Source organism: Lissotriton vulgaris, chromosome 9 (genome assembly GCF_964263255.1).
Source record: "Lissotriton vulgaris chromosome 9, aLisVul1.2, whole genome shotgun sequence".
Lineage (NCBI taxonomy): Eukaryota > Metazoa > Chordata > Amphibia > Caudata > Salamandridae > Lissotriton > Lissotriton vulgaris.
This window is the reverse complement of record NC_141697.1, coordinates 125,409,132-125,421,483: the sequence shown is the minus strand read 5'-3', so window position 1 is coordinate 125,421,483 and position 12,352 is coordinate 125,409,132.

Genomic DNA, 12,352 nt, shown 5'->3' with positions numbered 1-12,352 from the left:
AGTAGTGCGCTATACAAATGCCAGAACTTGAACTTGAACTTGAATCTCACAGAAACACTCAGATTTGAGCAAAGATCATACTCATTCAATTACCAAGGTCCCTTCCTTACTCTTTCTGTACCCTTTCTATTTGTCCTGTGTACCACTGACACTTTGAAGGGTAGGGTACGAATCAGGGTTGATGTGGGTGCACAGAGTTCGCCGCGACGCCGGATTTTATTTGTGAGAAGTCCTATGCGGAACCGCGCCTCACTTCATAGAAATTCTATCCTAAAATATTACGGGGAAGATAAGGCTATGTGACCTCGGATTTATCTAAGAGGACATTCTAAACTGGCAGCAAGAAAACGTAAATACTAGCACCAAACCAGCAGTGCTTCCTTTGAAGGGGAGATTTTATTTCCTTCTGAGACGGAATTTGTAAAGAAACCTCAATTGGAATTTTCTGGGTTGCAAAATAATTTTAACCAGACTTTTGGCAACAACAAGAAACTATATGGAGGTTGCCTCTATCCTCTGATTAAAAGGTGACCTTGCAAACCATTTTTTAAAATATAGAGAGTATATAATGTTGTCTTGACAAAGATGGAAATATAATTTTCGACCATCGAAACGCGTCGACGCGTCGACGCCCCGATACCTATACGCAATCCGTCAACAAAAGGCACAGTATAGAGTATCAATTGTACAATTACTGAATTTCGTGCTCCAGATATTGTCATATGACGGATGTGTAACACTTGAAGACATATTGTATTTGTCTATTTTTCTTATACTCTCTCTTTTATGATGTGCTTTTAAACGATTTTTAATTTATTTTGTTTTAATATTAATGTGATGTACTGTACAGGATCTGTGCTTTCTATTGAAACCCAAAATCCTTTTTAAGATGAATAAATGAATGTATACTTTTTGAAAGTATTGAGGTTTGTTTTATTCCTTGTTTTATATGGTTCAATCGTCTCTATGTGGACAAGTGAGTTAAGTGAGGGTAATACTTGGTCTACGTGTGGCAGCTTGATTGATTGTTGGTCAAGATTGGAACAAGCTGCCTAAAGGGAATCTAGCTTTCTTCACTGTACAGTGCCCTATCCCTTTGGGTCTAAGGGGCCCCTCTTTTTCTACTAGCGCACAGAGTTCCCCCACTAACTTTCGAAAGGGGACTCTGTCCCTCGAGGATGGAGGCTGAGGGAGCCTGAGAGGTGTCAATTCTATTGTGAGTTTGCATAATGGATGTTCGCATGGTGCCAGTATATTGGATTCATTTTCTTGCGTCTCTACAGGCATCCTGGTCCCGCTTTGCCACACCCTATTGCCATAAGGGAGGTGCTATGCATGTGGTGCTGTGTCAATGAACTAAAACTCAAATAGGCTCTCATTGCTCTTGACAATAAAGGTGCATTTAACACCTGCTTTTGTTTTCAGGGTATTGTCAACATAATGCAAGCATCTGCACCTCAGCTCCACCCTCCTCTTGCCTGATAAACCATGCCATATTGTCAGAAATGTTACAGCAATTGTATGTTCTCTTTGAGGGCGGTGATGAATTGGTTCTGGTCACAATAAAAATCTTTCAGATCATATTTAAAAAAAAAACTTTTATTTACCACCCAATAAAGTAAGAATTATGGATGGAGAAGAAAGAAAAAGGGAAGAAAAATCACAAACCATTTTATTTATACCACTGACACGTGGACCGAAGACACTGTCAATACTATCAGCGAGTCAGAAAGTGTTAGTGAGCAGGTTATTGCGCTCTGGAGATAATGGTTATGCTTTTAACCCAACCCTGCATTTTGGGTCTACACTATCACAACATGCAGACTGAAGTTAAATAAAAAGCCGGGACAGACTGAAGGCTCACAGGCGACATGGCGGCAGCCACTTGGCAGATAACTTTATTTGGATCAGCCCAGGCAGACAGGAGGGCTTGTTTATCTATGTTTACATGTTAGCAACAGTCCCCACCCCCTAAAAGCAGGTTTAGAACTTTAAGTGCACACATCCAAAATCGAAGAGGTAATTATGGCCTACCACTTTAAAATTTCACCAGCCGCCACTGTGATAAATCAGGGCCCTGATATGTAAGAATAGAGGGAGAGAGGCTCAGAAGTAATAATGTTAGTTTCGGTCCCCTGGGAGCACAGTGGATCGCCTTAGTTTCGCTAGACTTCAGCAGCTGAAAGCAGTGGAAATATTCGGATAAAAGCCCTGCAAAAATGAGGAATTACTTTGGGAATCAATTACGGAATTACCAAATCCCTCATTTCTGGACCCACTTACTCCAACACGCTGGATTTTCCCCATAACTCTTTGGAGGTGGGGGGAATACCGCCCTATTTCTTGGGACAATCATAATGAGGGTCATTGAGTTTGAGTTTCAGGAGGGACAGTGGAGGCTTGGTGGGAAGTGGGAACCAGCTTCAACGAGACATTCTTTTCCGGTGTGATGTTAAAACATATAATTAAATATTGGCTTTTGCTGCCACCTAGCGGTCATAATATTGAATTGCTCAAAATAAAATGTAATTTTATAAGTGTCCTTGTAAACCAATAGATCCATGCAATTAAAGGATGCAGGCAAATCGAGGATAGGATGCGAATAGGAAAACAGAATGGATTAGTCATCGCATTTAATATTTATTTTCTAATGTTCTTTTATATTAGTAATAGTTCGTAATAATAGCAATTATTAGTAATAATAAAAAAAGTCCTGAAAGAAGCACAGTGAATTATATAGCACAGAATAGGGTGCGCCTCAATTAGATCTGGTAACAATAGAGTCTGTTTTCTTCAACGCTTAGAAACACAAGAAGCGCAATGTGAAATGCTATATTATAGACCACAAGAGTGGGCTATACTGGCCATTAATGCTACACTCCAGTGTTAGGACAAGGGCCTTTAACAAGGGAGCTGGACTTTAATGCCGGTATAGACCAGCTACGGATGACTATAAGGCCACTAGAGGGCAGAATGTTCTAACAAATAAAGCAAAAGCCTCGCCCAGCTTGTGGGGATTAAAATGGATTTGGGCTCCGTGAGGCCTTTATTCACAGTAACTGCTGTGAAAAGAAAACATTGGAATGTTGGAGCTCCGGGCTTGTACCGGTCATCGGAAGCCGGGAGCACTTCATTGTTTTCCATGGAGCTCCCAACATTCCAGTGTTCTAATATAGTCTTATAGCCCACTGTAGCAAGCTATACCAGCCATTAAAGGCCTGCGCCAGAGTTAAAGGTCTGAGTCGAAGGCGCTGTCTTTTCACAAGGGAGCTGGACTTTAATGCTGGTATAGCCCAGCCATGGAGGGCTATAAGGCTAGTAAAACATTCTGCCACTAGAGGGCAGAAAGTTCTAACAAAGAAAAACAAAGGCCTCACAGAGCCAGAGGGGATTGAAATGCCCTCGGGCTCCGTGAGGCCTTTGTTCACAGCAATAGCAGTGAAGGACAACATTGGAATGTTGGAGCTCTGAGCTTCTACAGACCATTAGAAGCCCTAAGCCCTCCATTTGTTTTCAATGGAGCTCCCAACATTCCTATGTTCGAAAAATGTATTATTTTATTATTATTGTTATTCCTGTAGGAAACTATGTCCATTTGCATGGTTTCACCAGATTTCTTTTGAACTTTTACAGGACTGGTCTGGTGGTATTTTTTGAACTCTGGTCATTAGGATTCTGCCAGACATCACCCAGTGCATATGATTTAACACCGACATGTGGTACATAATTGGCTAACTCAGGAAGGAATATACAACTGCTATGGAAGGTCACGGTACAGTGGAGATAAAAGTGCAACAGTAGCATAAAACAACATATTACATATGGGCAGCAGGGTGCATTCATGCTACCCAGGACTGACTTTTAATGCTAAACATGGTAAACATATTTTCAGGTAAATATGCCCCAAATTATAGTCATTCATTGTTATGATATTTTTTTCATTGATTTTGAATTTGTGCATGAAACATAACAACCAATGTAAATACATCATACAACTGCAGTCTCAGGAAAGATCGTACACAGTGGCCAGTTGTAGGCCATGTGTACATAGAACATAACAATATATCCCAAATAGCAATATTCATTCTCAGTTTTGCAGTATCTTCTTTAATACCATCCATAATCCCCCATCATTCGCCATCCAAGTGATCCCTTCAAAAGCAGGTTCCAGTTTTGTTTTGAATTTGTGAGGACTCTTGTAGGACAGTACTTCTCTTATAAATGTGTCTACGTGCACAGGTCTCTGTTTGTGAGACAGTCCTTTATTGTAGGACTCAGGCCTCTTCCGCACACTCTGATTTTCTCTCTTTGTGCTGCTGGACTTCCATTATTATACAAAAATGTGTCATATTTTCATCGACCCTGGTTCTCCCCCAACCGCATAATCCTTGGACTACCTAATTCCATGCCTGGTATTACCTTCAGTTGTTTTCCTTCATCTCTCTAAAATACCATAGGAACATGTACCCTGCTACCTGCGACATCTTATGCTCAATTTGTTATCAGTTCTGCCAATTTTCTCCTGTTTTACTTATACTATATTCTATGAAGAACTTTCAACATTCTTGACCTAAACGTAGATTATCTGGCCACTTCCCTTGGATATATCAAGACCTCGTCTGTATCAACCGATGGCTACAAATCCTATTCCCATTTGTGTCATAAGAGATACAATGTAACAGGTGTGTTATTTATTAGTGTTTTTTTAGATTAATTAATGTATTTATTTATAAGATTTAAAAAGCGCGCAAATACCCGTGGGTGTCTTGGCGCTGAAGGACCGTGGACTTGTGCCATATAGCAAGGAGCTACTGGTTGAATAACCAGGTTTTTGTCTTTCTTCTAAAGACCAATAGAGACTGGCTGGATCTAATCTCAGCTGGGAGGGTGTTCCAGAGTTTTGCCGTGGCCACGGTAAAATGCATATCACCCCAGGAAACAGTTCTTGTGGGGGGGCCATGAGGAGATTTGCCGTAGAGGACCGGAGGTCTCTAGAGGGAGCATAAGCTTTTTAGGCATTGTTGAGGAAGAGAGGTCCAGATTTGCGAGATGCCTTATAAGCAATGCACAGAGCCTTAAACTTTATGCAGTTTCTCACAGGAAGCCAATGATAACTTCGAATAACGTGAGAGATAGATTTTTGTTTCGGGGTTCCAGATAATATTCTGCTGCAGAATTTTGACCAAGTTGAAGTTTGCTAATGACTTTATTTTGAGCATTCATAAGAAGAGCATTACAGTAGTCGATGGTAGACATTACTAAAGTGCTAACCAATGTTTTCCCTGCATTTAGGGGTAGGAATGGCAGTAGTTTTTTAATCTTTCGCAACTTGTGGAATGATGATGATACCACAGTATTTGCGTGGGGTACAAAGGACAACCTGTCATCAAATATGACACCCAGGTTTCTGAGTTTGGTGACTGGTACTGGAGGAGGTCCCTGTGAAGGCCACCAACTGGGAGACCATGTGGGCAGTAGTTTACAGAGTATCATAACCTCTGTTTTCTCAGAGTTCAGTTTGAGACAGTTTGTGGGCATCCAGCTGCTGATGGCCAGCATGCCCTTCTTAAATTTAGCTGCTACTATGTCACCATCATTGTGTACATTGAGCACCAATTGGGTGTCATCGGCATAGGATGTGAGTCCCATCCTGTGTGATTTGATGACTTTAGCTAAGTCCGACACATAGATATTAAAGAGTATCGGACTTAAGGATGATCCTTGGGGGACACCACATGGGAGGGCCAATTGAGATGAGTTAAAGGGGTCGATGTTTACCGATTGAGTATGGTCGGTAAGAATGGAAGATAGTGAGGCTTTGGCTGTCTGATGAATGCCCATATGTGAGACACGGTCGATCAAGATGGTGTGATCGTCCGTGTCAAAAGCTGCTGATAGATCCAGCAGTATAAGGACAGCCATTCATCCCTGATCGAGGATGATTCTTAAATCCTCTGCGGCTTTAATTAGCGCTGCCTCTGTACCGTGGCCTTTACGAAAGCCAAACTGAGTATTATCCAAGAGTTGGTGATCTTCGATATATTTGGAGAGCTGGGTGTTAATCACTTTCTGATCGGGAAGGGAAGACTTGCTATTGGTCTATAATTCTTAGGTTCGTTCAAGTCTAGATTAGATTTTTTTAGTAGTGGTTTAATAATGTTTTTTTTCCATATCTTGGGGTATGTGCCAGATGCAAACATTGCATTGCAGATGTTAGACAGAGTTGGTGCAAGTAAGTCAGCTAGTGGCTTAAGTACTGATGGGGGATAGGGGTCAATGGCAGAGCCAGATTTAATAATAGCGATTAGGTTTGAAATCTGCTCAGGTGTGGTGCTTTCGAATTTTGCTAAAGAATGATTGCATTCCGAGGGTTCTTGATTCAGTGGCTGGTTATCTCTTTGCGTTTGAGATGAGAAATTGGTGTAGATTTTCTTAACCTTTTCAAAGAAGTAATCAGCAAGGGAGTCGCATAGTGCCTGAGAAGGAGCTGGATTACAGTTTGAGACTTGTCCAGATAATTTAGCAGCTACCTGATGGAGCTGTTTTCTGGAGTTTTGGGCGGTCTCAATCTGAGTGATGTAATATTTGCTTTTCTCCTGAGCAATTAACAGTTTATATTTATTGAGCGACTCTTTATAACGAGTTTTCTCTTGATTGTTGTAGTTTTTACGCCACTGCCTTTCGTGATTTCTGCAAACTTTCTTCTGTGCCCTTAGGGTTTCAGAAAACCAGGGGCCGATGGGGAGCAGCGGTTTTTCGAGAATGTCTTTTTTGGCACCAATAAATCAAATGCATTATTCAGCTAGTTAGAGTAGTTTGATGCTGCTAAATCAGGGCCTGGGCAGGGTTTCGGTTGGGTCAGAGTTAGGTGTGCTTCGAGGAGTTCGGGTTCCATACTCTTCCAAGCTTTAGTGGGTATAAGGGGAGTTGGAGCGGTGTTCGATATTTATTTTCTGTCAGTAATAATATTAAATATGATTGCATAATGATAATGGTAATGGTAATGAGACTTCCCCTAATACATCCCTCCAATACCCAACATTCCAGTTCTGAACAGGCCAGGACCTCAATCCCTGCAGGTAAACACCGTCCTAAGGCATGCTTTCTTTTTCTGTATCCCATAATTACACTTCCAGCAATGACACATGTGAGTAAATGTCTTCTCCCCCTCTGGTCTCCATATATATTGTAAACATCAATCAAGCCTAAGTCAAGCTTAAGTCCATGAGCATCCCCAAATCCTGCATTAATCAGCTATCCTATAGCGGAGTTTCTCAGGGCACTATGCACATGAAGCAGTTCGAGCCACTGCAAACACCCCATGTGAATTCTACACCTCAGTTTGGTCCACTAGCTCTTTTAGTCTCCTTGTATCGATATATCATAATGGGATGGCCCCTGCATAACATGATTTGACCATCCATCCTCAAATATTTAGAGGCGTGATAGTAATTCTTCATGCCTGGTAGAGCCATTCCACATTATCCACTCACCTCAGTAGCAACACTAGTTCTACACATCCTAAAGAAACATAAAATACAACCCTCCTAGCCTGGAAAGAAATCCTCAAGGGCTGTAAATTGAAGGGAAGATCTACAAGGAGGCGCTGTAGCGCAGAACCACAAGCCCTTTGGCTGCGCCACACTGCTGCACTTCCGAAGCACAGGGATGCAACATATTTACAAAAATATGTCACATCTCTCTGCTTCCCCCTGCGCTGGCGCACAAACTACACTATGGTACAAGGATGCCTGTGTCGTGGGGAGATTGTTTTTGTGCAGGAAGGAGTATCTTCCTGCACAAAAACAATCACTACAGACATTTTTAAGCATGGGCGAATTTTGTGAATCTGGCGTTCGCGAATTTGCGTATTTGCGAACTCGCAATCCGCAAAATCCGCGAATTCTCGCGATTTTGCGGATTTTTTTGGTTTTTTTGTGTTTGCAAGGGTTTCTGCCAGTTCGCAAGGGTTTTGTACCTGTTCGCAATTGCGAACTTACTTGTCGGCACGCAACGGTCGCGACTATGTTGTTTCTACGTCTGGTTCATCATCACAGGTTCACAGCACCCTCTGTTTCAACACTTCCACCCTCTGTTTCTCACATGCCACCCTCTGGTACATCAATGCCACCCTCTGGTTCATCATCATCACTGTTGATTATAAGGGGGAAAAGCAAGCACACCTGCCCTGCTTCAACTGACATAAATTAATTTGGGGTTGATTTATTAATGTGTCACTGTTTTAAAATTCAAGTCTGGCACCTGCAATTTATCTGTAATTTGCTTTCTGTTGCAGTGCAATTTTGTTTTCCAGGACCTTTGTGGCCTACTTGTAGCTATTCTATGAGCCTGCTGTGAGGGTCAGAGCAGGGTCATACAATTGTTGCAACTAGCAACTGAACTCTGGAGGGGCCCCAGTCAGGAAGCACTACAGGGAATGGTTACTAATGATGAGTTTGAACTTTTGCACCTGCTGAGTGCTTTCAGTTTTGCAAAACTCGTTTTTCTGCAATTTCGTGGGATTCGCGGGGCGCGAACGTGCGCGAGATCGAATTCAGAAGCCGCGAATTCGTGCGAATATACGATTTGTTTTTTTGCGGCGTGTTAGTTTGCAAGGTTTTGTGCGTTTTAGCGAGCCGCTTGTAGCACACCCTCACGGTCGTTCACGGGCGCGGCCATCTTGTTTGCATGACGTATTTCTGTTTCCGGGCGCAATGTGTAGTCTCGCAAAAAGTGTGCGGCTCGCTAGTACAATTTTGCGTGTGTTCGCGAGGAAAATCTCGCGCGACATTACCCACGCGGTCGTGAACGGGCGCGGCCATCTTGTTTCTCATTCATTGCTATGGTTCTGGGCATGCTTTTTCTATCCTCGCTGAATTTCTGCCATACTTTGCTTGTTTGAAGTGTTTTGATCTATTTTACTTATTATCTATCCCTCTATTTTTCTAGCTCTATATTTTTGTGTTTTCTGCTACTTTTGGCTAATTTTAAACTACTTTTTTAAACTCTTTTCTTTTCTTCTTCCCTATTCTATTTTCTTTATTATTTAGCTTCCTTTCTGCCCAGACCATGGTAAAGGGAGCCGGGAAGCATCCCGAGAAGGGGAAGGGTCCCACACCCCGTGCCCGGCTCCCGTGCGGGCGTTTGAGGGGGGAGCAGGTCGCACCCCGGGAGATCTTCAGCCCGGAGGAGGTGGCCGCACTAATTTTTTATTTTCAGCGCCGCCTCCCCAGGGCCATCATGGCAGGCGGCAAGATCGCTCGCGGGTACGGGATCCAGGAGCGCCGGAAGCGGTGGGAGAAGGTGTGCCGGGCCATGTACCAACACTCTCGGGTCCGGTGCACCTACTACCAGGCCACCCACCGTTGGACGGATCTCCTGGACTGGGAACGCGATCTGCTCGACCTGCTCAGCCTTGAGATCCCCGGGCTTGGTGAGTAGTAGTAGCTATTTCTTTACTAATCTGTTTTCTCCTGCTCTGTGTGTTATTATATTGCAAATTTTTGTTTTTTACCAAGAGCATTAATGCTGCTGATTACATTGTAGGTAAATTATATTTCAAAATGTTCTGTGCATTTCAGGTGCACTGCTCTCCTTCTCAGTAGCGTTGCTACTATGCTTATTTGTTTTCGATTTTGTGTTCATTTCATAGGCCTGTGAAATTATGTATGAGTGTAGTTTAAAGAACTGCGTAATGCTAGACACTAAGGGTCAGATTTTTAATTACCGGCGCATCCCTGCAAAGTAGCAGGTATGCGCCAGTAATTGTGCGCCACGCCACCACCACCCATGGTGTACCATGGGCCCAAAACGTCACCAAAGCGCTACGCATCTGTGCCGTAAAGGCGGCGCATTGCTGGAGTTGCGGCGCAATGATGGCGCAGCTCCAGCAATGCTCTGGGGTGCCCTATCTCCCCAATGCTGCGTCAAGCAGTACGTCTGCTTCAAGCAGGCGCAGGGTTTGAGTCACGCATCATTGTCCTCAAAGTGACTGATTGAAATCTTGTAGATTTCCCTCAGCCACTTTTAGGATGCGTTCCTGCGCAGGAACGCCCTCCCTTGCGCCGGAACGCCCCCTGATGGCGCAGGGCTTTACAACGTGATGCATCTCCCATATGCGTCACGTTGTTAATATATGCCGCACCATGGCGCCTCTTTTGTTCTGCAGCTGCGTCACAAAAGTCACGCAATAATGGAGCAAAAGAGCCGCAAGGGGCTTCTAAAGCAGCCACTACAGACTCAAGTCCAGTCCTTCCTTTGTACACATGGCGATAAGAAGAAATAGTGGTGGTGGATTGATAGTTTGAGTATTTTAATGACTGGTTAATGTAGTAGGAAACTTTTTAGTGTTGTCGCTGATCTGCAATCACTATGGACTTTGTCTGTCACTTCGCGAGCAAATCAAGCAATACTAATAACGTAGTAGACCAAATGAGATCGGTCAATATATCCCGTGGAATAGTTGTCTTTTTGCTATTTCGCCAAAATATTTTGTTATTGTTCTTTTGAAATGTTTGATTTGGTTGACAAATATCATCCATGTTTTCTGGTCTTTCTTTCTTTCATGTTGTACATCAGCTCCCCCCAGGGGCAAGAGGACACAGGAGGAGGAGGCTGCTGTTCAACAGGATGCAGACCAGGATCGGGCAGGCGAGGGCTCCTTTGCTGGCCCCGGTAAGTTTTAATTTTAATATAGAGTACCTATTTTTTCCTAGCGTTCCTCATTCGATTTTTTCTAAATCGTCTTTGATCTTCTTGTAGACTGTATCTAAATTCTTATCCTGCCTCGACTATGACTCCCTGTGGTATTACTGATTATTCTTATTAGTCCGTCTGTGTAGCTAACTAAGATTGCACATTTGGCAATTCCATTGGACTCCCATTCTAGTCAGCAATAGCTCTATGCAGTCCTCTGGGATTGTCCATAATGTCTTTTCAAGTCTTCTAAATGTTTATGCTTTGACAATTGCCAACAATAAAAAGGTGAATGACCACCAAGAAAGAATAGGATACTACTTTACTTTTGGTTTGGATAGGAGGACAATCCATTCTACTACTGTTGCAGGGACAAATCTGCACAAACAGAACTATGGACACTAAATAATGCATTGCTTAGCTTTTCAATTATAATAGGCGCTGTTAGACTTTCCACATACCTCAGTGATAACAGACTTTGTAGTTGAACCCCCAATCTCCTTACTGACTAGATAGTGTGGCAGAGTCATTTAGCTCCCAAAGTCACCGATGATTGATCCCCAATGATGATTATCCAACGCAGGACAAGAGTACGGAGTCAGAGTCAAGAAGTGTCAGAGGCACGGACTCATGCTTGCAAAAATTGCAAAACCTTTAGCTCAGCCACTCTAGTCTGGAGGACCAAAAACCACAGAGTCTATTTAAGTTTAAAAGCTTTATTAAAAGTAAACACATTTATTAAAATCAAGTTTGTCATAAAACTAAACGTTTAACTGAAAATGGAAAAGTGCTTAGTGCTGACGATTAATTGAACACATTTCTTGTGGTCGAGCCGAGCTCTCACCTGGTTTGAACTTGATCTTGCTCGTGTTCTTAGAAGTCAAGCTTCTGTCTGTTAGGAGAAAAAGTGGTGCGTGTTAAAAGTAAAAAGCAAGCATTCATCAGTTGTGCCAAAAAGTGCAGCAAGACAACAGCCTTCCCTGGAAAAAGGGACATTTTTACTTTAGAGTAGACAGTCGCAAATGATTACATTGTTTTCTGTTTTTTTCACATTTCTTTATTCCTAGACCAAATATTATATAGTAGTGAGTGAGTGGTGTATTCTAACATTCTTAAATGTACTTTGTAGGTGGAACATCTGGTGGCGGGGCCAGCGCGGAGGTGGTGGTGCTGGATGAGGAGAACACTTCTGGGGAGGAGGCGGTGCAAGTGCCGGACGACACCAATGTGCCTGTGAGGGTTCACACGGTGGTGGCGGGCAGAGGTAAGCTATATATTCCTTACTTATTGAGATTGAAGACTGCAGAGTGTGCTTTCTGCACGGGTGTATTATAAATCAACCAGGTAGTAGCCTCCTCTAAATGTACTTCGACTTAGCTGTGAAGTTTTTGGCAAGAAGAATCCCAATCAGATCTGAGATGAACTTGATGGGAGGGATGAACGAAAAGCGAAAGAAGGGTGTAAGTAAGTGTGGAAGGATGAGAAATTTATTGATGACTGGCAAAGAAGAATGATATGTGTTTGCTTGGTCCCTGAGGTGGCTGGGAAGGAAAGAATATGGTATGGTGCATGGCTGGGTGAATGATGAAGCAAGGATGGGTGGAAGGAGAACAGCCTGGGTGGGTGGAACAGAAACTGTATGTGTGCATATACTTTG